This window comes from Microcebus murinus, chromosome 2, assembly GCF_040939455.1.
Source record: "Microcebus murinus isolate Inina chromosome 2, M.murinus_Inina_mat1.0, whole genome shotgun sequence".
Taxonomy (NCBI): domain Eukaryota; kingdom Metazoa; phylum Chordata; class Mammalia; order Primates; family Cheirogaleidae; genus Microcebus; species Microcebus murinus.
Window position 1 is genome coordinate 10,926,602 of NC_134105.1, and position 22,584 is coordinate 10,949,185.

A 22,584-nucleotide genomic window follows, 5' to 3' on the forward strand; every position below is an offset into this window, starting at 1 on the left:
GTTGGCCCACGCCCACCCTGAGGTCATTCCCCCGGTTCCTGAACAAATAATCAGAACGAACTTGTTTAGCAACTAACCATTTTCTTTCCTCTCCTTTCCATTTTTATTTTATATGCAAGTTTTTCGAAGTCAACTCTATAATTTAGTCTTTAGGTGACAGAATATTCCACGGAACTGCGATCTGAATTTGAGCAGTAATAAATATAGTCGGCGATGACTTATGGGCCTGTGAGTCTCCTCGTGTTATGCAAAAAGTGAGAAGTTATCCTGTCAGGACGATAGCTGCGTCTTCTTAGGTGGAAATACAGAGTTGTGTTGTTGTGCAGGAGTTCAATTGTGTGTAGAAGGGCTCGTATGGAAGCTGAGTTCTCAAAGGGACGGACTTACTGATTATTCATTATTGCCTCCCAGCTCCAGATTCACCCTTCTTGCCTGCTTGGTGAAAATGGAGCCGGGCCCTTTAAATTTCCCCCCTGGCCAGCTGCAAGCGGGCCTTTGCCTCTAGAGGGCGCCGGAGCCCCATGCAGGGACAGGCTGCTTCCTGGTGGCCATGTGCTCACAAGGCAGCTCCTGCAGCCCTGCAGCCTCCCAGCGCCTGGCTCCTGTAGTGCAGAGGAGGGGCGGCACCCCTTTTTTGCAGTTTGGTAGTGGGGTGCCTCCGGTGAGACACGTCCCCTGAGCAACTTTTGTGGCACCCTAGAGGGCAGCTTTCTGGTAAGTTCTGCAGGTTGTGTTTCTAGCAAGTTGCACCAACTTTTTTCCATGCACTGAGGCACAGCCTTGCTGTCTCAGCAAGATCCGAATGTCAGCCCCCAGGGGTGTGTGTGGAAGGGTACTGCCTTGGGGGTTCCATTGCAGCTTGGGGGTGCTCTCTCAGCCTAGGTTGGGGGGCTCTGCCTCAGCACGGCAGTTGAAGCCTCTGCCTTGCGGGCTCAATATCAGCTCTGGGGAGGGCGATTCCTCTATACTCTAAGCACTGGGGGCTGGGGGCTCCCCCTTAAGGGTCTGTGTCAGCCTTAGGGGTAGAGGTTGCCCCTGTATCTGCTAAACCTATGGGTTTCCCGTGCCAATCCCTTGCGGATGCAGTCTCCGGTCATAGTAATCCTCTGCACGAAACTGTCCCTGTTCCAGTGGCTGCGTGGCTTCTCCCAGACAGGACGCAGCGCGATGCCCACTGTACGTATAGACCACGGTGTGTGTATCCGCTTCCTCGTTGATATTTCCAGTTTGGGGCTATTATGAGTAATCTGCTGTGCATATTCTGGAGTGGACAAGGCTTTTCGTATGCTACGTCTCCATCTCTCTTGGATACATACCTCGTGTGGGGCTCCTTTGTGGAGGCCAGGCTGGAGGGCTTTAACGTGGTCCAGAGGGTGCTGCAGAGCTGCTGGAAGTTTTGTGGGTCTGTTTTTTTTAATAATAATGATGGCATTCCAGGTGGATCTTAGACGGATTGCTCGGCCGGCGTGAGTGGGAGGGGAGACGCCACCTTTCAGTTCCCCAGGTGAGGGTGGCAGCTCGGCCTGGGGCTCTGGGCGTGTGACTTTGCTCCATCCCCGATTCCCTGATCTGTGAAACGGGGTTTTCATGGGCATGTGCAGGATCATTGGCAGCACTGAAGGGGGTAATGGTGGGGACACCTGGCACAGGGCTGGTGTGGGGCAGGTACACGGTGGTGGCAGCTAGCGTGACTGCCACTATTAGTGTTTCAGCCAGGATGTCCCGGTTTCCTGCGGCACTAGCCATTATGTGTCCACAGACCAAGCGTCCGGAGGGTGGGAGAGGGTCTCGGGGCCCTGCCCAGGGTGTCTCTGCACTCAGGAGGGGGCACGGCTGCCCGTTGTTTTATAGTGCCAGGAGCTTTCTGATGCCTTCTTGTGACTTCCCCGGAGGAGTGGACCCTCAAGGTGGCCTTGGGGTCTGGGCTCTTTGCCCGGCCCCCTGACAGTCACCTCGGCTGGCACCCTGCCTGTCCAAGCCCCGAGCTGCTGCACCCCAGGAAGTCAAACGGCCATGATTTGTCAAATAAAATTTCCATCTGTCGAGGAATTTACGAGAGTTATTACTGGCTATAAAACCGATCCGAGGAGAAGGATGGATCCGAGGGGTAAGTGCCTCTAATTACGTGCGGCAGTGACTTTTAAATAAGGTTGCACATGTCCTTATTGGAGGGAGCCGGTCCCTCTCCCTGTCTGGCCCGGGGCTGTGGCGGGTGTGTGACTGCACAGGCAGGGAGGAAGAGGAGCTGCCTTACGTGGACTTGGGGGTCACTGTGCCATTTAGGAAGATCCTTGATGTGAGGGGCCTGGCATGCTGCAGGGGCTTAATAAATGCATGTTTTTGCTTTATCTTCTTCCTTCTCTTCTTCCCGCGGGGACCAAGCCGGGTTGCTTACTGGGTGGGGGCGGTCTCTCTGCACCATTCCTTGCTGGCATGGCCTCTGTGTGACCAGCCCATGTGACCTCACTGGGCCTCTATAGCTTCACCTTTAAAATGAGACAATTAATTACCAAGTGCCCATCCCCAAAGGAGCATGGGGAAGGGAGATTTATGGGCACGTGGGCCCAACCTTGTTCTGCTCTTAATACACAGCTTTGCTCTAACGTGCCCAGCTACTGGGGACAGAGGCCACGTCATGGGTGGGAAGGTTTGGGGGGCTGGGGGGCTCCCCTGAGGTCACTGGGATCTCAGGGGCTCCTGCTGTCTTAGAGGAACATGGTGCTGTGTTAGTCTAGCCCGTTACCTTGACCCTGTTGGAGATGCTGAGTGCAGGACCACACTTGGGGGCAAGCGTGGCCCCTGCTGGCTGGGGAGTGAGGAGGGCCCGGCTGGAATCACACGTCACTGGGTCCCCAGGACTGGGTGGGGCACAAACCACCCCATCCCAGAGCGTCCCCACTGTCCAACATAGGGCTTGGGGCCGAGACCAAGAGAGAATTTGTAGCCTGTCCCTTAACTGCTGGGCCAGGGGTCCGGTCACTGGTGCACACAGAAAGGAAGGACAGCCACTCTGTCCCTCCCCTGACCCCCACCCCACCAGGCACCAACCAGCCCCACCCCTCGGGCCATTTCAGGCCCCAGGCCCCAGCCCAGGCCCGGCCACTGGCTGCCTTTTAGCTGCTCGCACCTGTGGCCAGGAGCCATCAGGTCTCGGGCTTCCCCGGGCGCTGGCTCTCCGTGGGGCCTTGCTGCCAGCCACGCGGCGTCAAGGCAGCTGTTTGGCAGCGACTGTACACCGCGTCTGCAGCCGAGGGGGCCGGGCTACAGTGGGGGCCCAGGGGCTGGTATTTGGTGGGGTCTCGTGGGGAGCTGAGCGCCCTGGTCTGGCCGTGGCCGGCGGGGGACACCTTCCCCTCATGCCTCCTGAGCCCGCGTTCCCGGGGACTGCCTGAGCCTTTGGGCCGAAGGCAGCTGTGGAGTTGCATGGCCACCCGGGACTCGGTTTACCTCTGTGCCGGTGGGGTGGGAGCACTGCCTTGCAGAGTGTGTGAGAGAGTGGGGACCCGCCCGGAACAGGTCTGGGACTCCGGATTCGTCTGTCGGGGCCAGGCTAGGAGGAGGGCGGGGGGTACGTGCCCTGCCGTGTCGGGTCCACGTCTCCCTGGACGGGGCCTCTGGGGAGGGCGGGCTGGGGCTGGAGTGAGCGGCCTCTCGAATTCTCCCCTCGCCTCCCGCTGGGGATGAAAGAGCCGGAGGGGCCCCCGGGGGCCCCAGACACCGCGGGCTCTCGAGTGACGCAGGACTTCTGTCTCTGGACGGGCGCCCGCCGTGCCGACAGCTTCGCTTCCACCTGGCTCCGCGGTGTCCAGGGCCGGCGGGCGGGGCAGTGGGGCGCGTGGGCGCAGCTCCGCGTTGCTCCTGGGCCGGCCCCGCCCCTCTGTGCGGCGTCTTGCTCGCTGGTGTCTCCTGCTCCATCCTCCCCGTCCTTGCTGTTGGCTGCACGGTGGCAACACAGCCATCGTCACGCTAGTTTTACAAATGAGGACACAGGCTTAGGGGTGCGGGCTGGGTGAGAGAGAGGGGGCAGCTGGTCTCAGGCCTCGAAGCCTGGCCTTCGCGTCAACATAGGCCACTCGCCCTCGCTCACTGAGCCTGGGGAAGGAGACGCCAGGACCGCGGGAAGCCCGGCCTCGAGCAGCCTCTGGCTGGTGGGGGACAGCGGCTGCCACTGCTGTGCAGTTGAGCGGCAGGCCCGGGGTTGGGGCCGGGTGCCTTGGGCGTGGCCTTCAGAAAGGCTCCCCTGAGGAGGTGACATCCCTGGCCCTTGCTGCCCCGGGGGGCCCTTCCGCATTGCGAGTCACGGGACACAGGACGCCCGGCCCCTCTGGGCCCTCCTGGTGCCGCGGCCTCCAGCCTGCAGGGAGATCCGATTTTCTCTCTCGGAAGGGTGAGCTGGAGGGCTGCGAGTCTCCCTGCTGGTTCAAGAGCCTTTCTGAGGAGCCGCTAGAATTTTCCCTTCCTGTTTCCTCGTTAGCTAGAAGCCTCCAGAAGGAGGTTCCAGCACTGCTGGGTTTTTGCTGCTGCCTCGGCAGGGGAAGGCTCAATGCAGAGTGTCCCCCAATTCCGTCCCCTGCAGAAAAGAACAACGGGATGGGGAGCTGGGAGCCGACGGGTTTGGCGAGCGTGCGTGCTGGGCGTCCGCCCTCGGGAACCCGGGGTGCAGGTGGAGCTCTGTGCCTGACCAGCTAACAACGGGGTCAGTCTGAGCCTCAGTTTCCCGTTTGCTGATGGGGATGGCAGCCTCACAGGGTCATCACCAGGGCTAAACAGGACAATATTCATCTAGCGCTTTCTGTCGTGACAATTGCTGCTGTTGATGACGCGTCCTGACCAGCACAGCAGAGGCTGGGAACCAGCCACGCGCCGTGGAGCTGAGCGGGTGCGGGGTACGGGGTGGGGGGTGGGGCCGGAGGCGGAGCCCGAGGGTGCCGGCGGCCGGGTGAACGTGGTGGCTCTGGCTGCAGCCCCGCGTGGCGCACAGCTGTGGTCCAGGTCCAGGCCCCGGGGGCCCAGGGCCGGGGCTGGCCTGTGCTTTGCCGCTGCAGGAGGGTCGGGTGCCAGTGGGAACGCTGAGCCGGGAGGGCAGCCGAGTCACACTGGCCTCGTCACACTGGCCTGGCCCTGGAGCTGGGGTCCCGCCAAGGTCGTGGTCAGGGAAGGGCAGCGCCGGCGGCAGCGAGGTCAGGCTTATTCCTTCGCTGCTCTCGTCTGTCCGGCCCGGCGGTGGTCAACCAGCAGCAGTTTTGTCCCCCAGGGGCAGCTGGTGATGTCTGGGGACATTTTGGGGACGAAGTGGGATAGAGGAGACTGGCATCTGGTGGTGGAGGCCAGGGATGCTGCTACACATCCTGCAGGACAGCTCCGGCCCCAAGCGCCGGCGGTGCCGAGCTTGCACGCCTGGCCCGGAGTTGGCTCCCGGTGGAGGTTGGCTGAGCGAGGACCCGGCGAGCCTGGGGGACCGGTGTCACTCACAGTCAGCCTGAAAATGGGAGTTTCCTTGTTTATAGCTTGATGTTCCCTCCTGGTGCTCTGTTAGGCTTGGTCAGGAACGCTACGGGATTCCGACAGCAGCTTCCGCTCTGGGCACCCTTGGGGTGGCGGTGGTGGGGCTGGGACTGCAGGGCCGGGGGTGCGGGCTCCGGGGGGGCCCCTAACACGCCCATCCTGGCTCCTGGCCCAGGCTCCCCCTCCTCGTCTGGCCCTGTTGCTGGGCAGACCGGCCAACCACTTGGTATGCAGCCCAGTGTGGCCCAGGAGCTGGGGTTTTAATAGCTGAATATTTCTTTTAAAAATTCTACTTGTCTGGACACCCTTATTGCTCCAGCTCTGCCCGCCCAGCTCCCCGGGGAGGCGCACGCAGAGATGGTGTGTTAATAGGCCGGCAGCCCCCTCTTTCTGGCTCTGCACTCGGCCTCCTGTGAAGGGGGCCGTGGCCTCGGCCTGCTCCCTGTGCCCTGCCTGGTGGCCCGAGGTGGCACTGACGCACAGCCCTGGTGTCCGGGCGGTGGGGGCTGGTGGACGCCGGATGTCAGAATCCACCTCACCGAGAGTTTCTCTGCGGTGCTGGTGGCGTGAGCCGCGGGCACTGAGGTGCCAGCGCTGGTCCCTTCTGGGACTGGTCCCACGCTGTGACTCTGACCGCCGCCCTGCTGTGACAGAGTGGGGGGAGGCCTCCGCGGCTGTCCCCAGGAGAAATCTGCCCTCTTGACGCTACGCCCTGGCGTCTGCCCACCTCTTCCTCTCTCGCTTGCTGTCTGCGACGGATGGAGCTAAATCCAGCAGGGGCGCGGCCGGGCGTGGTGTTCTGTCGGCACCCGGTGGGCCCGTCCCACTTGTCCTCACGGCGGCCTCGTGTAATGACGGCTGTGCTGTCATCGCCCCATTTCACAGGCGGGGAGCCCGAGGCTTGCAGGGCTCACGTGTCCCAGGCTTTACCTCCGGCGAGCTGGCCGCTGGGTCCGGAGCGGGTCGATGCCCGTGGGGACTGCCCCACGGGGCCGCCTTCCTGCCAGCCCCTTCCTGGCAGGTCTCCCTCGACCCCTCAGTCAATGGGTCTGCCAGGTCAAAGGTCAGAGCGGACTTCAGGCAGGAACGTTCTAGCAGCCGACCAGCAGGCCTCATGGCGGTGGGTTTTCTGGTGAGGGAGGCGCATCCACTCGCTAGAGTGCTCACCCAGGGCCGACGGCCACGGTCCGGGCGGGACAGCCGGGCCCTTCTCGGAGGTGGGGGCCGGAGGTCCCTGAGGGGCCCCTGCTCCTAGGATTCCAGAGCCCCAGGCCTGCGCCTCCAGGTGATGGTGTCCGCACCCCGTTCTCAGGATGGGGAGCGGCAGCTTGGAGCTGGCATTTCTGTGCCCGGGTGCCGGCTCCTCCTGCCTCCCGCCTGCCCCAGCTGGCCGGCACAGAGAAGGTGGCCGGTACAGAGAGGGAAGGTCACCTCATTGTGTCTTGCCCGGCGGCAGCGCCTTGGGCCACTGGTGACCTGGGGGGACAGGAGTGGGCTTGGTCCGGCTGGATGTCCCTCCGCCCATCTGCGCACCCTGGCGCACGCTCCGCTGGGCTCCTCCTGTGCCAGGCCCCCGAGGCCGAGGGAGGTGGCTCCGCCCCCAGTGGGCCCTGGTGGCTTTGCCTGTGACTCCCAAGCATCAGAACGAGGTCCTGGCCTTCCTCAGAGCACAGGGTCAGTCACCCGGGTGGGGCCTGGGGCTCTCTGTCGCGGCCAAGCCCCCGGAATCACCGCCGAGACCCCCACTCAGGAACCAGGGACACACAGTTCCCCGGGGACCGCCGTGCAGCAGCCGGGGCTCCTGCCGAGGGAGGTGGCGGTGCTGGTGGGCCTGGACTCGGGGGGACCGTCCAGTTGCAGGCGCTGGGCGCTTCCATGCAGCCTGGGACTCCGCCTCCCTCCTGCCCTGGTCCCGGGGGTGTGGGCCTAGGGGAGGAGGAATGTGCCAACCTGGCCGTCCAGGTCACGTGCACCAGAGGGGACCCTCCGTGCGGGCAGGCTTCTTACCTGCCTCGGTTCACTGCAGTATCCGATGCCCAGGAGGTTGCCGGGCACGGAGGAGGGGCGCGAGCGTTTGTCGAAATTGACTCTGCAAGGCAGCGTGCTCACCCCTCCTTGCCTCCGATCCACAACCTCTTCTTGAGCCCTGACTGTGGTCCAGACCCTGTGCCACACGCTTTTCACATACTCACCTGTCAGATGTTACAGCATCCCCGTATGGAGTAGGGGTGATAGCTGTACCCATTTGACAGATGAGGAGACTGAGGCCTAGGGAAGGGCGATAGCGTGGCCAAGCCCCTCTCGGTGTCTGGCTCCTCAGCATCGTTTAGGCCTCAGCTCGGGTGTCCCCTCTCAAGAGCGGTCTGCCCTGAGCCCTGGCCCAATCTCACGCACGTGGTCCTGGTTACCGCCCCCATGGCTCTCGTAGCCCAGCTGCCCATAAAAGTCTCATTCCCCGCTGTGGCTGGTCCGCCTCCGCTCCCCGGGCCCGTGCGGGCTCTGAGCACAGCGTGCGGCTCCCGGCGGGGCAGGGCTGGCCGATCCTGGGTGACACCTGCGCTCCCACCCACCAGGCCTCCCTGCCCGCCTGGCTGGATGAGCCGTGAGCTCGTTGAAGCCGATACTGATGTCACAGCCCTGGGTCCCAGGATGGGGGCGGAGGTCCCCCGAGACCACCCTCAACCCCCTGGGAGTCACATCTCACCCGGGTTTCGGATCAGCCAGAGTTCACGCAGCTGGCCCGCCTGCGGGTAGTGACCGCGATTTCCCCGCACAGCCCTCAGCGCTCGGGAGATGCTGGGGCTGACGAGCAAGGGGCTGTGACGCCCCGGCCCTTGTCACCAGGCTTCGAAAGTGCTGCCGCCGCCTGCAACGCGGGCTGGGTGCCTGGCGGCGTGCCGGGGCGTCCAGCCCGTCAGAGCTGCGGCCTTTGACTCAGCGGCTGCTCTGCAAACACAGCGATGGCTGGTGGAGGTGACGCGTGGATTCACGCACCCGGGTCCCCAGGTCGCGTGCTCGTCTCTGATCCATGGGCAGACGACTGATGCAGTTTCAGGGCGGGAGAGCCGCGGGGACAGTGGGTGGAAAGGGGACAGAGTGATGGAGGAAAGACCACGTGGCTAGAGAGGGCAGGGACAGGTCACACACAGACCTGAGGGAAGCGAGAGGGGCTAGCCATGAAAGCATCATGGGGGAGAGGTTCCGGACAGAGGGCGCGGCGCGTGCAAAGGCCCTGTGGTAGGGCCGTGCAGGGCCTGCTTGAGGAGCGGCGAGGAGGGTGGTAGGAGGCGAGGTCAGGACGATGAGGGTGGGGAGATGCTGGCATTGCTTGAGCAGAGCGATGGCACGATCAGACTCCCGTGGCTGAGGACAGACCGGGGGTGGACAGCTGGGGGCAAGGGGACCCCTGTACAGGGCAGAGATGGTGCTGGCAGCTTAGCGTGTTCTAGGAGCTTCTTAGACGTCACTCCTCTTCCCTTTCCTCGCCTGGCTGACGTCTTCTCGTCCTTCCCTCCTGGTGAGCCCTCCCTGCGCCCCTGGGGGTGCGTTTGGCCCCATTTGTGCCCACGGCTCCTGCGCGCTGCCCTTTTGTGGCTGTCCTGTCCCGTGGTCTCTTGGTGCAGAGTAAGCCCTTTGCTTTTTGGCTATCGAATGAGGATCCGTGTTCGCTGTGTTTATCCTGCGTAGGCATCAGTTTTTATTTTTAACATCTGTAGAAATACCTGCTTTCCGTGTAACCTGCTCAGGGACGTCTCGTTGCCGCGTCTGTTTGTTTCAAACAAGAGGCGGCACCTGCTCAGCTTCCCGACTCGCCGAGATCCTGCCACGGCCGACGCCGGAGGGAGGAGACTGTGCCACGCAGCCAGCGTGGCTTTTGCAGAAAGCACGAGGCCCTGGCCTGTGGCTGTGCAGGGTCCCTCGGGGGGACCGGGTGTCCGTGGGTTCAGTCTGGGGACACGCGTGAATGTGACGTGGGGCTAAGAGAGTCAGCCACGGTTCCTGTTTCACAAGCAGTGGCCGTCGGCGCTGGCCAGTTTGGCAGCGGAGGAGTCACCAGAAGGAAGCTCTTGGGTCCGAGGTCAGCTGATGGGGACGGGTCTCAGTCAGATCTGCTCAGAGCCATCTGGGCACCCCCGTCCAGGATGGGCGGCCCCAGCCAGCTGCTAAGGCTCTTGCAGGACTGGATTCCGTGTCCCGGGAGAGGGGCCCTCACCGGGGGACTCACTGGGGCAGCCCTGGCCCAGCGGGGTGCAGGGCCTTGTGCTCGGCAGTCCTGCCAAGACGGCATTTTGGGGAGTCTCACTCCTGGAAAGGAATTTGGGGGTGCTGACGTCAGAAGAAAGAGGGGCAGCTGTGGGAGTGCTGCAGAACCTCACGCTTCCTGAAAGAGCCTCACGTGTGAGTGGTGTAGTCTTTTAAGATGCCGAGGACAGTGGTGCCGTCACAGGGGCTGCTGCAGGGCAGGACCACGCCCTGGAGCTGGGCGCAGGGTGGGCAGGGCGTCCTGGCTTGGGTACCCGCTGCGGCTGGGCCGCCAGGGCTGGTCGTCTGGGCTAGGAGGGAGAGTTGGGGGTGGAGTGAGCCGGGCTCACCACGGGCACGGGCCGGAGGTGGTTTGGTGGGGGTGAAGGGGCAGCCCCCGGCTTGCTGGTGGGGAGCAGGGAGGGGGGCTGCCAGCTGAGGAGTTCAGCCTTGGGAGGGTGCCTGTGTTGGGCTGGAGGAGAGCAAGAGGGCGTGCAGGTGGATTTGAGGAGTGGGGTGACAGGTGCTGCTGTTTCCCCCATTATACAGATGAAGAGGTGGGCTCAGAGAGGTTAAGTGACTTGGGCATGGTCACACAGCAAACAAGTAGCAGACAAGGGATTTGAACCCAGGCCTGGACGACATTCTCTGTTGGTCTATGTTATAGAATCACGGCTGTGACATCTGGGGGCAGCCTCTGACCTGTCCCGGGTGGTCCTGATTCTCTTTCCTCAGCCTGTTCTTTCCCGGGCTTCCTAGACCTCCCTGAGCATGGCCGTGGGCGGGCAGGTCACAGCGGTTAGGGGGTTGGAGAGGGTCCCAGGGGACTTCCTCCTTGTCCCTGCGGAGCCTTTCCTCCTCCCTCCCTCCCCCCCTGCAAAGAGCTGGAACAAAGCCGGCAAAACTGGAGTCAGCAGAAAAGCCTCATTTTTCACCCTAGACACGTTCGTAGCTGACAGATATTAACCTAGCTCCTACTCTTTCCTTCCAGAAGGGTCTGGGCTGAGTCCCGCCCCGGATGCTGGGATACCAGCGCTGCCGTGAATTCCCTGCCTCCTCCTAGGCAGGAGGTTCCTGCTCTGCAGGCCTCAATCTTCCCACCGGTAAAATGGGGGTGTGGCACTCACGGTGGGGGGTCACACCCCACATGCCCATGGGGGCCCTCCGGGAAGGAGGGGGGTGGGAAACCGGCCAGTGCGGGAGAGGGGAGGGTGCGGGATGGGGGCCTGGCGGGCACGTGCCCGCAGGTAGGCCGGCCGCCGCTCAGGGCCAGCCTGGCTGTGCGGGGCTGGGAGGGCCAGACCTTTGGCTTATCTTCAAGAAAATCCAGAAATCTGAATTGTGCTCCAGAGTATTTCAAATTTTAAATGTTAGCAACTGATTTGAAATTTTTGAAAAGACTGTATAGGCCCATAACAGTAGCTCCGTGGGCCGAAACGGGCCCGCGGGTCACCAGGTCACGGCGTCCGGACTGGACGGTTTGGGTCTCTGCCAGCAGGATGAGCCACGGCCACGTCGAACAGGCATGTAAATAAGAATCAAACACTTGCCTTCTAGAAGCCTTGATCTGTGCTGTGTTTATTGACGAGGTCTGAGGTTTAGAACGTGCGTCTAAGCTCAGAGTCAGCGACGGGGCTGAAGCCTCTTGGAGAAACTGTGATCGCAGATTGGGGATCGTGTGCCCATGCCTCTCCCTGCAGAGCACTTCCTGCTCCCAGAGTCTATCTTGAATCCTTCCTGCTGCAGACTTAGCCTAGCCTGGCTCCCCTGGCAACCGCGTACGCTCCTTCTCCTCTCGTCATATAGTCAGAGAGGGAGAAGCAGGGAGGGTAGCCTTGAGCTCTCCATAACCCGGACGGCAGTCCCAGGGACCTCTGCTTTCTTCCCTCTGCAAGATCGTGGGCAGGACAGGTTTATTTGAAGCCAGCAGGCAGCCTGGGAGCAAGATTTATTGGCTCTCATAAATTTTTAGAGACCTCTGGCTAGAACTAGCACCTTTATCACATTTGCTGCTACCTTGGTCCCCAATCTGGAGGGTGTTAGTGGTGGATTGATTTCTTTAGTATCCAGCGAGTAGTGGTTTTATAGGCCCTTTTAAGGGCAGACTTGGAAAAGACCTGAAAGAGGCAATAGGGTCAGAAGAGGATCTAGAGGTCACAGTGGCCCTATGAGCGGGTCATTCTCACCACGCCAGTGAAGCCAAGGGAGAGAAATGGCCCCACTGGGGTGTGGTGTGTGATTACAAGTATCAGTTCTGGGCTCTGGCCAAGAAGAACAGGGGAGTGGATAAGATACAAACACTGGCGTCAAATGCTTGGGTTTGAATCCTGGCTCCAGCACTGTGAGGCTGAGGGATGTGGGAAATTTACTGAACGTCTCTGAGCTTCTAAGAACTTTCCTGCCTGCAAAATGAAAATTATAGCAGTTGCTTCCTCATAGGCTATTGTAAGGATTAAAATGATACATGGGCCGGGCGCGGTGGCCCACGCCGGTAATCCTAGCACTCTGGGAGGCCGAGGCAGGAGGATCGCTTGAGCTCAGAAGTTTGAGACCAGCCTGAGCAAGAGCGAGACCCCGTCTCTACTTAAAAAAAAAAAAAAAGAAAAAGAAAAAAGCGACATACATAAACTGCATAGAATAGGGGCCGGCAACCTTCTCTGTAAAAGTCCAGATCACAGACATGTTCAGGCTCCGTGGGCCGTATGGCTTCTTCAACTCAGCGGCTGTAACGTGAAAGCAGCCAGAGACAGACAATATGTAAATGAATGGGCGTGGCTATGTGCCAATAAAACTTTATTTATAGGCAGTGCAATTTGAATTTCATATATTTTTCATGTGTCACGAAATAGTCTTCTTTTTTATGATTTTTTTTTCAACACTTAAAAATGCAAAAGCCATTCTCGGCTGTCAGAACGTATAAAAATAGGCAGTGAGCCCGATCTGGCCCACGGGCCCCAGTGTGCTGACTCCGGATGCAGAGCAATGCCTGTTCCCTGCTCATGAAATGCTGGTCACTGCAGTTACCTTCATCTTCATCATCGCTCTTTCATCTGCGGAGGGGGAGTTGAGGCAGTTAGGTTTGGGCCCAGAAAGGGACCACTTGGGTGGAGGAGGAGCAAAATACCTGTCAGTGGAGAGGGAAGAGGGGACGTGTTCCGTGCTGTCCCAGAGGGACGGCCTCCAGGGCTGACGGGGAGGTGGATTTATGGCTCTGAGCCTTCTAGCAGCTCGAGGGGCCTAAAGTTGGAACAGACTGCCTTGGGCGTCGTGAGTGCCTGTCGCTGGGTGTGTTCCTGCAGAGGCCAGACGCCCGTGACAGGCTGCAGCCTCTGGCTGGATGAATGGCCACCACGGTGCTGGTGTCCCGGCTGGTTCTTGTAGCACCTGCCAGGGTAGCAGGAGAGGGCAGCTTCCTATTCCTCCCTGTCCCTTTTTCTTAATTCTCAAACTACCTTGCCCTCTTCCTGGCTCCTCAAATAATCCAGCCACGCGTACAGGCCACACTCTCCCATTGAGCAGGTGGGAGAGCCGAGGCCGGGGGTAGAGGCTGAGTTGGACACCTGGCCAGACCTGTTGGCCCAGGCAGGGTGGCGCGGCTTGGTAGAGACACATAGCGATGGCTCGCCCTGGTTCAGATCCCAACTCTGCTGCTTCCTACCTTTGCGAGTCTAGGCTAGAATAGTCACTTAACCTCTCTGAAGCCTCAGTTTCCCCATCTGTATAGTGGAGGTGTGTCACCCCCTTGGCCAGGCGGTCGTGAGGATGAAATGAGTTGTTGTGTGTAAAACGGCCAGCCCGGTGCCCGGCAGACGGTGGGTATCTGAGCGGTGCTCATTCACGTCTGTCCTGGTCCTGGCCTCTGGTCCGGGGGGCTGCTGGCGAGTCTTGGGGGGGCCAGGGAGGAGCCTGTCCTTCCAACATGGCCTGCCCACCGGCAGCTTGCTGTGGCGGAGCCCCTCCCGTCCTGACCCGTGGTGCCGGCGTCGTTGGGGCCGGGATGGGGTGTCAGGAGGCGGTGACCCCAGCCTGGACCAAACGTCTCTGGGCCTGGTGACAGAGTGTGGCAGAGTCCAGGCTGCACGCAGGCCAGTCACTGGGTGGGGGCCTTTTCCTCTGCGGTGGAGTGAACACCAGGCGGGGAAGCCCGTGGCCCTGGGCATGGCCTCCAGATGGGCCCCGCAAGCTAGCCGTTCCTCTCCTCCCGCGGGTGTGGGCTGCGGCCCTCTAGTGCCCAGGGCAGGTGACTGGGGGATGGGCGGGGTTCACCAGAGACAGCCGGCTGCACCCCACTCGCCCAGCGCTTCCCGCACTGGGCCTCTGCCCGGTGGCTCTCACGGGGATCCCACTAACCCGCAACCTCCCGTGGGGTGCAGGCAACTTGACCCCCACTTGCGGATGATCACACCGAGCCCGACAGCCCAGGTCACTTGTCTGGGGCCATGAAAAAGGAGGCAGGAGAGTTGGGATTGAACCTGGGTCTGGTGACAGAAGCCCGAATCCCCGGCCCCAGCTCAGTCTGCGGCTCCCACTGCCTTTGGCCGCGCGGAGTCCACACGTGTAGGGCGCCCCCTGGTAGGAAGGCAGCCAGCGGTTCGGGGTGGTCCCGAGGCTCCAGTTGCTGTTCCACATAAGTCCTCTTGTGTTTGATACTCTTGTCACCCACACGACCTCTGTATGAGCTATTCCCATTTCACAGATGAGAGACTGAGGCGCAGGGGGGTTATGTGACCCGCTTGAGGTCGCAAAGCTGAGCTGGGAGGCTGGGATTTGAGCCCGGGAGTTTGAAGGCCTGTTCTCGTAACCACTCGCTCCCCTGCCTCTAACGTGGCCATAAGGCGCTTAGGCCGGCATTGGACACAGCCCCGGTGGGCGCGGACACAAAGTGCAAGGCCAGAGGCCGCGTGCGTGCGTTCGTCAGGTGTGCGGGTGACTCCTGCCCCACTCTGGACGTCACGTTCCTCCTCCGTGTGCGGGGGGACGCCGCCGTCCGTCCCCTTCCTGCCCTCGCCTCGCGGGCGGTTCATGCGGGGAGAGCAGTCTGTCCTGCCACAAGCCGGCTCGCGCGTCCTCAGAACCGCCAGCCGTGCAAAGTCGCGCGGTCAACACCGCAGGGTTTACGGGGAGAACGCCCAACCCTCTGTGGGCGACACACGGGGAAGGCGGGGACCTGATAGAGTGGCAGCGGAGCTGCGTCCGGGTTTGGTGGCCAAGAGGCGAGGCGTGTGGCGGTCAGTGCCGCCTGTCATCTGGGAGGAGACCTCAAGTTGGCTCTCGGAGGAGTGTGTCGCGCTGCGCTGGCCGCCACCGCATGCACGAGGACGAGAATGGGGGAGAGAGAGAAACCCCAGAGAACACGAGGGAGGAAAGTGGGGCGGGGGAGGTGGCGCCGGCTGGAGGGTTGTCACGGCAGGGGCGGTGGCGTGGCCCCGTGTCCTTGCGAGGCCCGTGCACTTTGTGCATTCCCCAGGGTGCCGGGCCCCACGGGTGTGGTTTTCCGTGTTCGCCTAGGGTTTCTAGGGGAAACGCGGGCGAGGCCCCGCATGGGCCGACGAGAAATGTGCATAATGCTCAAATTATTCCCTGATACGTCAGTGGCGTGGGGACGCATCTGCACTTTCAAGACCGGTGTTACAGAAGACGGGACGGTGCTTTGAGTCGGCGTGACGGGGGTTGGGAGGGTCTTTTCTAAGCAGGCTGGTCTCACCCCAGAAGGGGGGCTGTGGCTCCGCCTGGCAGCCCCCGTGGGGTCTCGGGGCTTTAAGCGAGGCTGGCCCTCTCCTGAAGTCCCGTCCCCAAGCCCCAGCAGCTGGTCCTCCGGGGTCTCCAAGGCCCACACTGGGTCCTCTGATAAATCCTGGTGCCGCTGGTTATTCTGGGGACAGCCGGCGTGGAGGGTGTCGGGGCAGGCCCGCGGCTGTGACCACTCAGACTCAGCCAAGCTGTGGCGTGTGCAGGATCGCGATGGCCAGGGACAGGAAGCCCACTGGGGACAGCAGGAGGCAGGGGCTCCCTCTGAACAAGGGATTTAAGCAGGAACGTGGCCATGTGTCCCCAGCTCCCTGGAGCCGCTGCCATGTGGCCGGTGAGTCCCACGCGCTCTGGGGCTGCAGGGGCCCGGGGTGTCTCTGGGGCCAGACCCAGGTGGCCTCAGAACAATTTCCTTTGCAGCAGAGCCCACGGTGGGGCCTCCACTGGGTAATGAGGTCTTGTGAGCGACTCCTCCTTGGAGCAAAGAGGATAGGGGGAGAAAGAAAAAAAAGGATTGCCCGGAATTTATTAGTCTAATTACATTTTCCTAATGCGGTCGACCCTCGCTCACAGCGGCGAGCTTATCAAAGCAGCAATCGCACCAGCATTATTGGAGTTTTAATAAGAGTCAATTGGTTATTGTCCTTGCGGCGGCGGACACTGTAGACGTAATCCCCCAGGCCCCGGGAGGCAGGGAGCGCGCCGCCTTTGCCGGAATGAATTATTTACACTAGTAATAAGGATTAGAGGTGTGGCTTTTGTGTTTGGGGGAAGCGGAGCTTTTCTTTGTTCGCTCGGCTCCCGGCTGCCCTGAGTGCCCGCCGGCGCCCCTCCGAAGTGGGGAGAGCACTGGGCTGGGAGTCAGGACCATGGGTTCTAGCTCCAGCCCACGGCCCACCTACTGCGACGCCTTGCTGTGTGAGGTCAGGCCGGCTGCCTCACCTCTCTGGTCCCTCCCGTGACCCGAGAGGCCTCGAGCAATAACGAGGAAGTGAGAGTGTGCGGAAAGCACTTTCTCGGCATACAGCAAGTGCCAATAAACGCTGGCTGTTTCCGAAATAGCCAAATAAAGGGGCGGGTCACAGCTGAGCACCACCCTCCAATATTAATAGGTATTTATTGTGCCACGGAGTCGAGCCGCTTTGCGTGGGGAATGCGCTTTCCCAGAGCGCCAGGGTCTGTCCTCGTCACGGGACCTGAGGTGGGGGCCTTCTGGCCCGAGGAAGACGAGGTGGTGCCGCAGGGGCTCACCTTTCTGTTCTCCCTGCAGCTGTGTGACTTCGGGCAGCATTCCTGACCTCTCTGTGCCCTAGTTCCCCGCTCTGTAAAATGGGTCTAATCGAAGGATCTCTCTCGCAGGGTTGACGGGAGGATTACAGGAGGTGATCGTGCAAAGCGTGCGGAGCCGCGCTCAGCCCGTGCCGAACAGATGTGAGTTATTGTGAGGTTAGCAGACGTCTACACCTCCGCGTTCTGATCTGTGAGACGCGGGGGCGGGGCCGCCCGGGCGGGGTCACCGTGGGGACTCGGTCAGGTGGCGTGCGCTCGAAGCTGGCATGCAGGGTAGTCAGGGCGGAGGGCGCCATGCTCGCCGTCTTCCTGTTCCCGCAGCGGCCCCAGAGGTGGCTCTTCCTTCCTGGTCACAGGCGGGCGGGACAGGACAGTGCGGAGCACACGCCGGCCGCAGGTCGGAGCTAAGCCCGGCTCCCCGAGGCCAGATCTGGGCTCGCTGGGCTCCAGCCGGGGCGTGAGGGTGCTTTTGTGCCAAGGGCCGCAGCAGCCTGACAAATAGCTGCTTCTGGCATTTGATCCCCGTCCTGCACGCCCCCCATTTTGCCAGTGAGGAAACCCTTCCGCCAGCCGAGCAGCCGTGCGCCCGCCCCCGCCGTGCTGGGCGTCCTGGCTCTGTGACGGTGGGGGGCGGGGTGTGGGCTGTCTCACCCACTGCTGTGTTCCCAGGGCCACAGACAGCAGCTGGCACATAGTAGGTGCCTAATAAATATCAGACCACGTGGCGCTCACAGTGTGTCAGAGCAGGGAATGGGGCTGGGGACACTGGGGGATGTGCAGGGAGGCTGCAAACGGAACTCCCCGGGGCCAGAGAAGGCCCCTGGAAAGGTGCCGCCTGAGTAGGGACTGCAGGGTTATGAAGGAGCAGACCGTGCTGCTGTCTGGGGGAAGGGTGTTCAGGCAGAAGGAACAGCAAGTGCAAAGGCTCTGAGGTAGAAGCATGTCTGGAACGTTTGGGGAACGGGGAGGCTGCAGTGCAGTGAGGAAGGAGGGCAGTGGATGAGGCCAGCGCTGTCTCTGCCACCACAGCAACTTAGGGTGCCAGGCCCCGAGCCGCGGGGGAGGTGTGACAGCGGCAGCTGGTCGGTGGAGTGGCTGGAGGGGCCGAGAGCCTTCTGCTCGGCAGGTTTGCCTCTGGCGTCTTTGTCCCGTCTCTGGCTGCAGGTGTCCGCTCTCGCCTAGATGGGTGCATCCGCCATGCCAGGCTCCACCTCCCCTCTGCCGGCACCTCCAGTCCTCATTTACCGATTCCTGTGCGGGGGCCTCGTGGGCTGAGGAGCCTGGGCCAGGGGAGGGAGGCCTGGAGGTTCCAGGAAGTGCTTCCTCCCAGCAGTTGCAGTTCGGGGAGGGCACCCTGCTGGCTCGGCCCCCCGGGCTGCCCCTTCTTCATCTGAGGAACTTTCCAGATCAGAGCACAATTAATCCTGACTCTCGCGAACACAGGTGGGGGTGCTGAGGCCAGGTTGGGCAGGGATTTCCAGCAAATTAGAGGCTGGGGGCTGACGTCAGGCAGGAGGCCCTGGGAGGAGCCTGCAGAGCTGTCCCCTCCCGCCCCACCTGCTGGCAGCTCCTGGGGCCGGAGCTCTCTCTGCCTGGAAGTGGAGGAATAGAGTTGGTTCTTAGCATAGGAATGGCCCGGAAGCCCATTAACCACGCACTGGGCAGGGGAGGCGGAAAGTTCTGGAGGGAAGTGAAAGGACAGGTGTCAAGGCCAAGAGGTCCACCCGGCCGGGGCGGTACTGTCAGCATTAAACACTCAGGTGGCCCCAGAGGTGACATCTGAAAGGAAAAGGTTGCAGGCTTGGACCAGGATGTGCCATCAAGAGGCTACAGTTCCCGGCCAAGGTCACCTGTGTCCCCCGAGTGCTGAATCTAACGGCCGCATCAGCCTCAACCTGACTCAACAGAGTTAGGGGCTCTTTCTGGAAACAGTCTCCATCTGTTGGCTCCACGCACCTGTTGAAGTTTGAGAACTTGCACTCACGTGCCCCAGCTGCCCTCAGTCTGGCGTGGCGGACAGCCCTGGGCTCGTGAACCCAGCATGGGGTGGGGGATTCTTAGAGCTGGGGCAGAAGAGTCCCAAGACAGCGTGGGGAAGCACCTGGTCTAACTGGAAGAATCAAGGAGGGCTTCCTGGAAGAGGCTTCCTCGGACCAGCTCTGTCATCTGTACTACCAAGATGCCAAAGCTCAGCAGGGAGGTAGAGTCACTCACATAGGTCCCATGCCCTATAAATAACAAGGACAGGATTTGCACCCTTTCGCCTCTCCTCCCCAACCAAGACTTGTGACCTGACTCTGAGGGCCACAGGGAGCCATGGAGGCTTTAGAGCTGTGGGCAGAAGCTCTTGAAGAGGGCAGCACGTAAGTCCCGGGCAGGATGGGACCCGGCCGCTTCCACTGGGCTCTGCTGAGAGCTGTCCCCTCGGAGAGGCTCTGCCGTGGACCTGGGAGACAGCAGAGATCCCGGATTCAAAGCAGATCCTGTGCCCGGCTGCTCTGGGTTTGCTCAGGGCCTGGAACAGGCGGTGAGGACTCTGGTGTTGGTCCTGAACTGATTTTGCCCCTGTCTCGCCCTTCCACTGTGCCCTGGTTCACGTCCGGCTCCAGGAGCTGGGGGTGAAGGCTCCTCGCTTTGGCTCCCAGGAGCCTGGACTGCGGCCTCCTCGTGTCTCTGGAGCCCACTCCACTCCCTGTCCCTTCCACGCTGCTCCTGTCCCTTCTCCCTGCAGTGGCCTCATCTCCCCTCGCAGGCAGAGCCCGTGGCCATCGCACACTCGGCCGTCTCACGCGTGTTCCCTCACCCGGCTCGCTCCTGAGGGTGTAAATGACACTGGTCCTTGCACCAGGCCCTGGGGTGACCTCACTTTTTACGCCTTTCCTTCCGGAGGGCCGTATGTGACCCTGTTCGTGGTTTCCTCTTTCTTTTTTTTTTTTTTTTTTTTTTTTTTTTTTTTGAGACAGAGTCTCACTTTCTTGCCAGGCTAGAGTGAGTGCCATGGCGTCAGCCTGGCTCACAGCAACCTCAATCTCCTGGGCTCAGCGATCCTACTGCCTCAGCCTCCCTAGTAGCTGGGACTACAGGCATGCGCCACCATGCCCGGCTAATTTTTTTTTTGTATATATATTTTTAGTTAGTCAATTAATTTCTTTCTATATTTTGGTAGAGACGGGGTCTTGCTCAGGCTGGTTTTGAACTCCTGACCTCAAGCAATCCGCCCGCCTCGGCCTCCCAGAGTGCTAGGATTACAGGCGTGAGCCACCACGCCCGGCCGGTTTCCTCTTTCTAAGCCAGCGACTAGCCACGCAGCACAAGCCCGTCTCTTCTACCGGGCCAGTCAGGCGCGTGCCGTGCTGGGTCAGGCCCTGCAGCAAGGCCGAGATCCCAGGTCCTGGGCCTGCGGGAACACTTCGGCCTCTCGGGTGCTGCCTGGCTGCTTACGTCCTAGGAACGGGCCCTCCCCCGGCAGGGACCTCCGCCCGGCCGGCCGCTGGAGGTGCCTTATCCCGCGGCCCCGCCCTGCGCCGCCCCGCTTCTGCGTGTGTCCCGAGTCTTTCAGTCGCTCCACCAGATCAGCGCGTGCCCGGGGGTGGAAGCCAGCCCTCCTGTCCGCCATCCTTGCCCGGGATAGCGGGCGCGGCGTGGCGTTCCTCTCGTGCACCGACTCTGATGGACTGAAGACTGCGGAGAGAGTCCGGGTGGTATTTGGGCTTGGCGGGAGAGAAGCTGGTGATTGATTAGTGATGTCTGCCACGGCCACGAGGGGGAGCAGTGGAGCGAGTGCTAGAAAGTGCCGGTGCCTTTTCCCCTCGCGTCTCCTGTCCTGCTGTGTGCTCTGGCGGTGGCCTTGCTGGGCGGTGGCCTTGCTGGGCGGTGGCCTTGCTGGGCGGTGGTGCTCGCTGGCTGCCGGAGGGCTGACGGGAGAAGACACGTTCCGTTGGTCCTGCTGGGTTGGGGAGAATGGCTGGAAACTGCTGTGAGCCGAGGCGCGCTCGCCCGCGGGCCTGTGCCCTGCCTCTGTGTCGGGGGGCTGGGCAGCCGTGGGGGACTGGGTGGGCAGAGAGGGTTTCCCAGGCACCGAGCCTTGCGACTGTCCTAGCAGTGGTGCAGGGCTTGCTGCGCCCTGGTGGCTTCTCACCGGCCCGGGGGCTGCATTTCCCGGGCCGTACCCCAGGGCGTCGTTCAGGCTCCTTGGCGTGGGGGCAAGGGTTGCACAGGGCCGGGGTGTCAGCCAGAGCCGTGAAGGGACCCAGGCTCAGCTGCGCCCACCGAGACCCTGGAGCATGGTCTCCCTGCCTCCTGCGTGAGAGCTGTAGCTCTGACGCCCAGCGGCTCGGCTGTGTGGTGGGGTGTGGCCGCTGGGTCAGAGACCGGCTGGTTTCTGGTGAAACATAAACCCAAGGACCCGGGGACCCCAGGAAACACAATAGCCACAGAAAGAACAAGCGTTCTTGGGGCCCGGTCTGCATTCTAGTCACAAAGCTGTGCCTTGCATTTGCTGTGTGGCTTTGGGCAAGTTACCTCCCCACTCTGGGTCCATCTTTCTTCTCTGTACAAGGAAGGGGGTCACTGGAGATCCGAGGGCCCTTCCTGCCCCACTGTGGACATGGGCTGGGGACGGTCCGTGTCTGATCTGTCTCCAGTGGGGCAAGTCTGAGAGTGGGGCCCGTGGGGTGCTGTGTCCCTGGGGCCTGCCCCCCCAGACGTTGGGTGCTCGTGTGCGGGGTGACAGGTGGGCTGGTGAGGAAGTCCTGGAGCTAAGAGGCTGCTGTGTGGAGGGCAGAGGGCTGGCGACCCGGCCCAGCGGGGTCAGGAGAAGCTGGCCCACCTGCTTAGCCCGCCTCTCCCTGGCACTGTTTTGCTTGGAGGAGGTAGATGTGCCCCCACCCTAGAAAAGCCCCAACCTGCCCTCCCCACCCACCGTGCCCCTTTCCCTGCTTCTCTGTGCCCCGTCCCCCCCACACACCTGGGATTCCAGCCGTGCTATCCGATTCACAGCTCCCACTCTGGCTTCTCCTGCGGCAGCTGTACCCGCTGCTCCCTCTTTCCGATCTTTCCTTCCCTCTGCCCTTCTCCCCGCCGACACGCAGCCTGGTGGGCCTCCCTGGAAAGCGCCTCTGACCTGCCCCTGGCTTGAGTCGGAGCCAACCCTAGGCCACCTCCCTCCCCGTTCAGTTCCTTTGCCGCCCTGTCTGGTTTTACTGCTGCCCCCCACGCCACTTTGCAGCGTGTGAACTTGGGAAGCTTCGTCTCTCTGCCTGCACGCCTCATCCCCAGATGCTCAGAAGGAGAGGGCAGCTGTGTCGGTCAGGAGAGGCCAGGCCGTGCCACACTGATAAACACGTCCTGAAATCTCAGTGGCTTAAAACGGCCACGTCTAGTTCTTGTCTCTGCAGAGTCCAAGATGGGTTGGGTGGAGCTCAGCATGGCTCTCTTCCAGGTAGTGACTCAGAGATCCAGGGCCGCTCTGATCTGTGGCTCCACCCTCTCCACGTGGGGCCTCTGTGTCACCACTGAAGGGGACAGAGCGCAGAGATGGCCCCTGCCTTTTACATGCCTCAGCCCAGAAGCGATCACTTCCGCTCACACTTTATAGGCCAAATATAGGCCCCACTTGGGGCGGGGAAGTTAGTCTTTCCTGTGGCTGGGGAGGGGGACCTGGATGTGGACGAGCCTAGGGACCCTATTGTACCATAGTCCATGAGTCCAAAAGGTTAGGGCCCTGGTCAGTGAGTGGCCGCAGCCAACAAGTGGCGTAAGCTTGAACAGACAGTAGGCTCCCACCCATCTGGGAGCACG

At 61.6% G+C, this 22,584-nt stretch overlaps 1 protein-coding gene across 1 annotated transcript in view; it reads left to right on the forward strand.

Moving 5' to 3' along the window:
* Window positions 1-558: 558 nt before the first annotated feature.
* The window catches only part of ACTL8 (actin like 8), a 65,245-nt gene continuing 43,219 nt past the window's right edge, over window positions 559-22,584 (forward strand). Inside the window, exon 1 of the mRNA XM_076010538.1 lies at window positions 559-714. The gene's annotated coding sequence lies outside the window, so the exon portion shown is untranslated. The remainder of the gene's footprint in view (window positions 715-22,584) is intronic.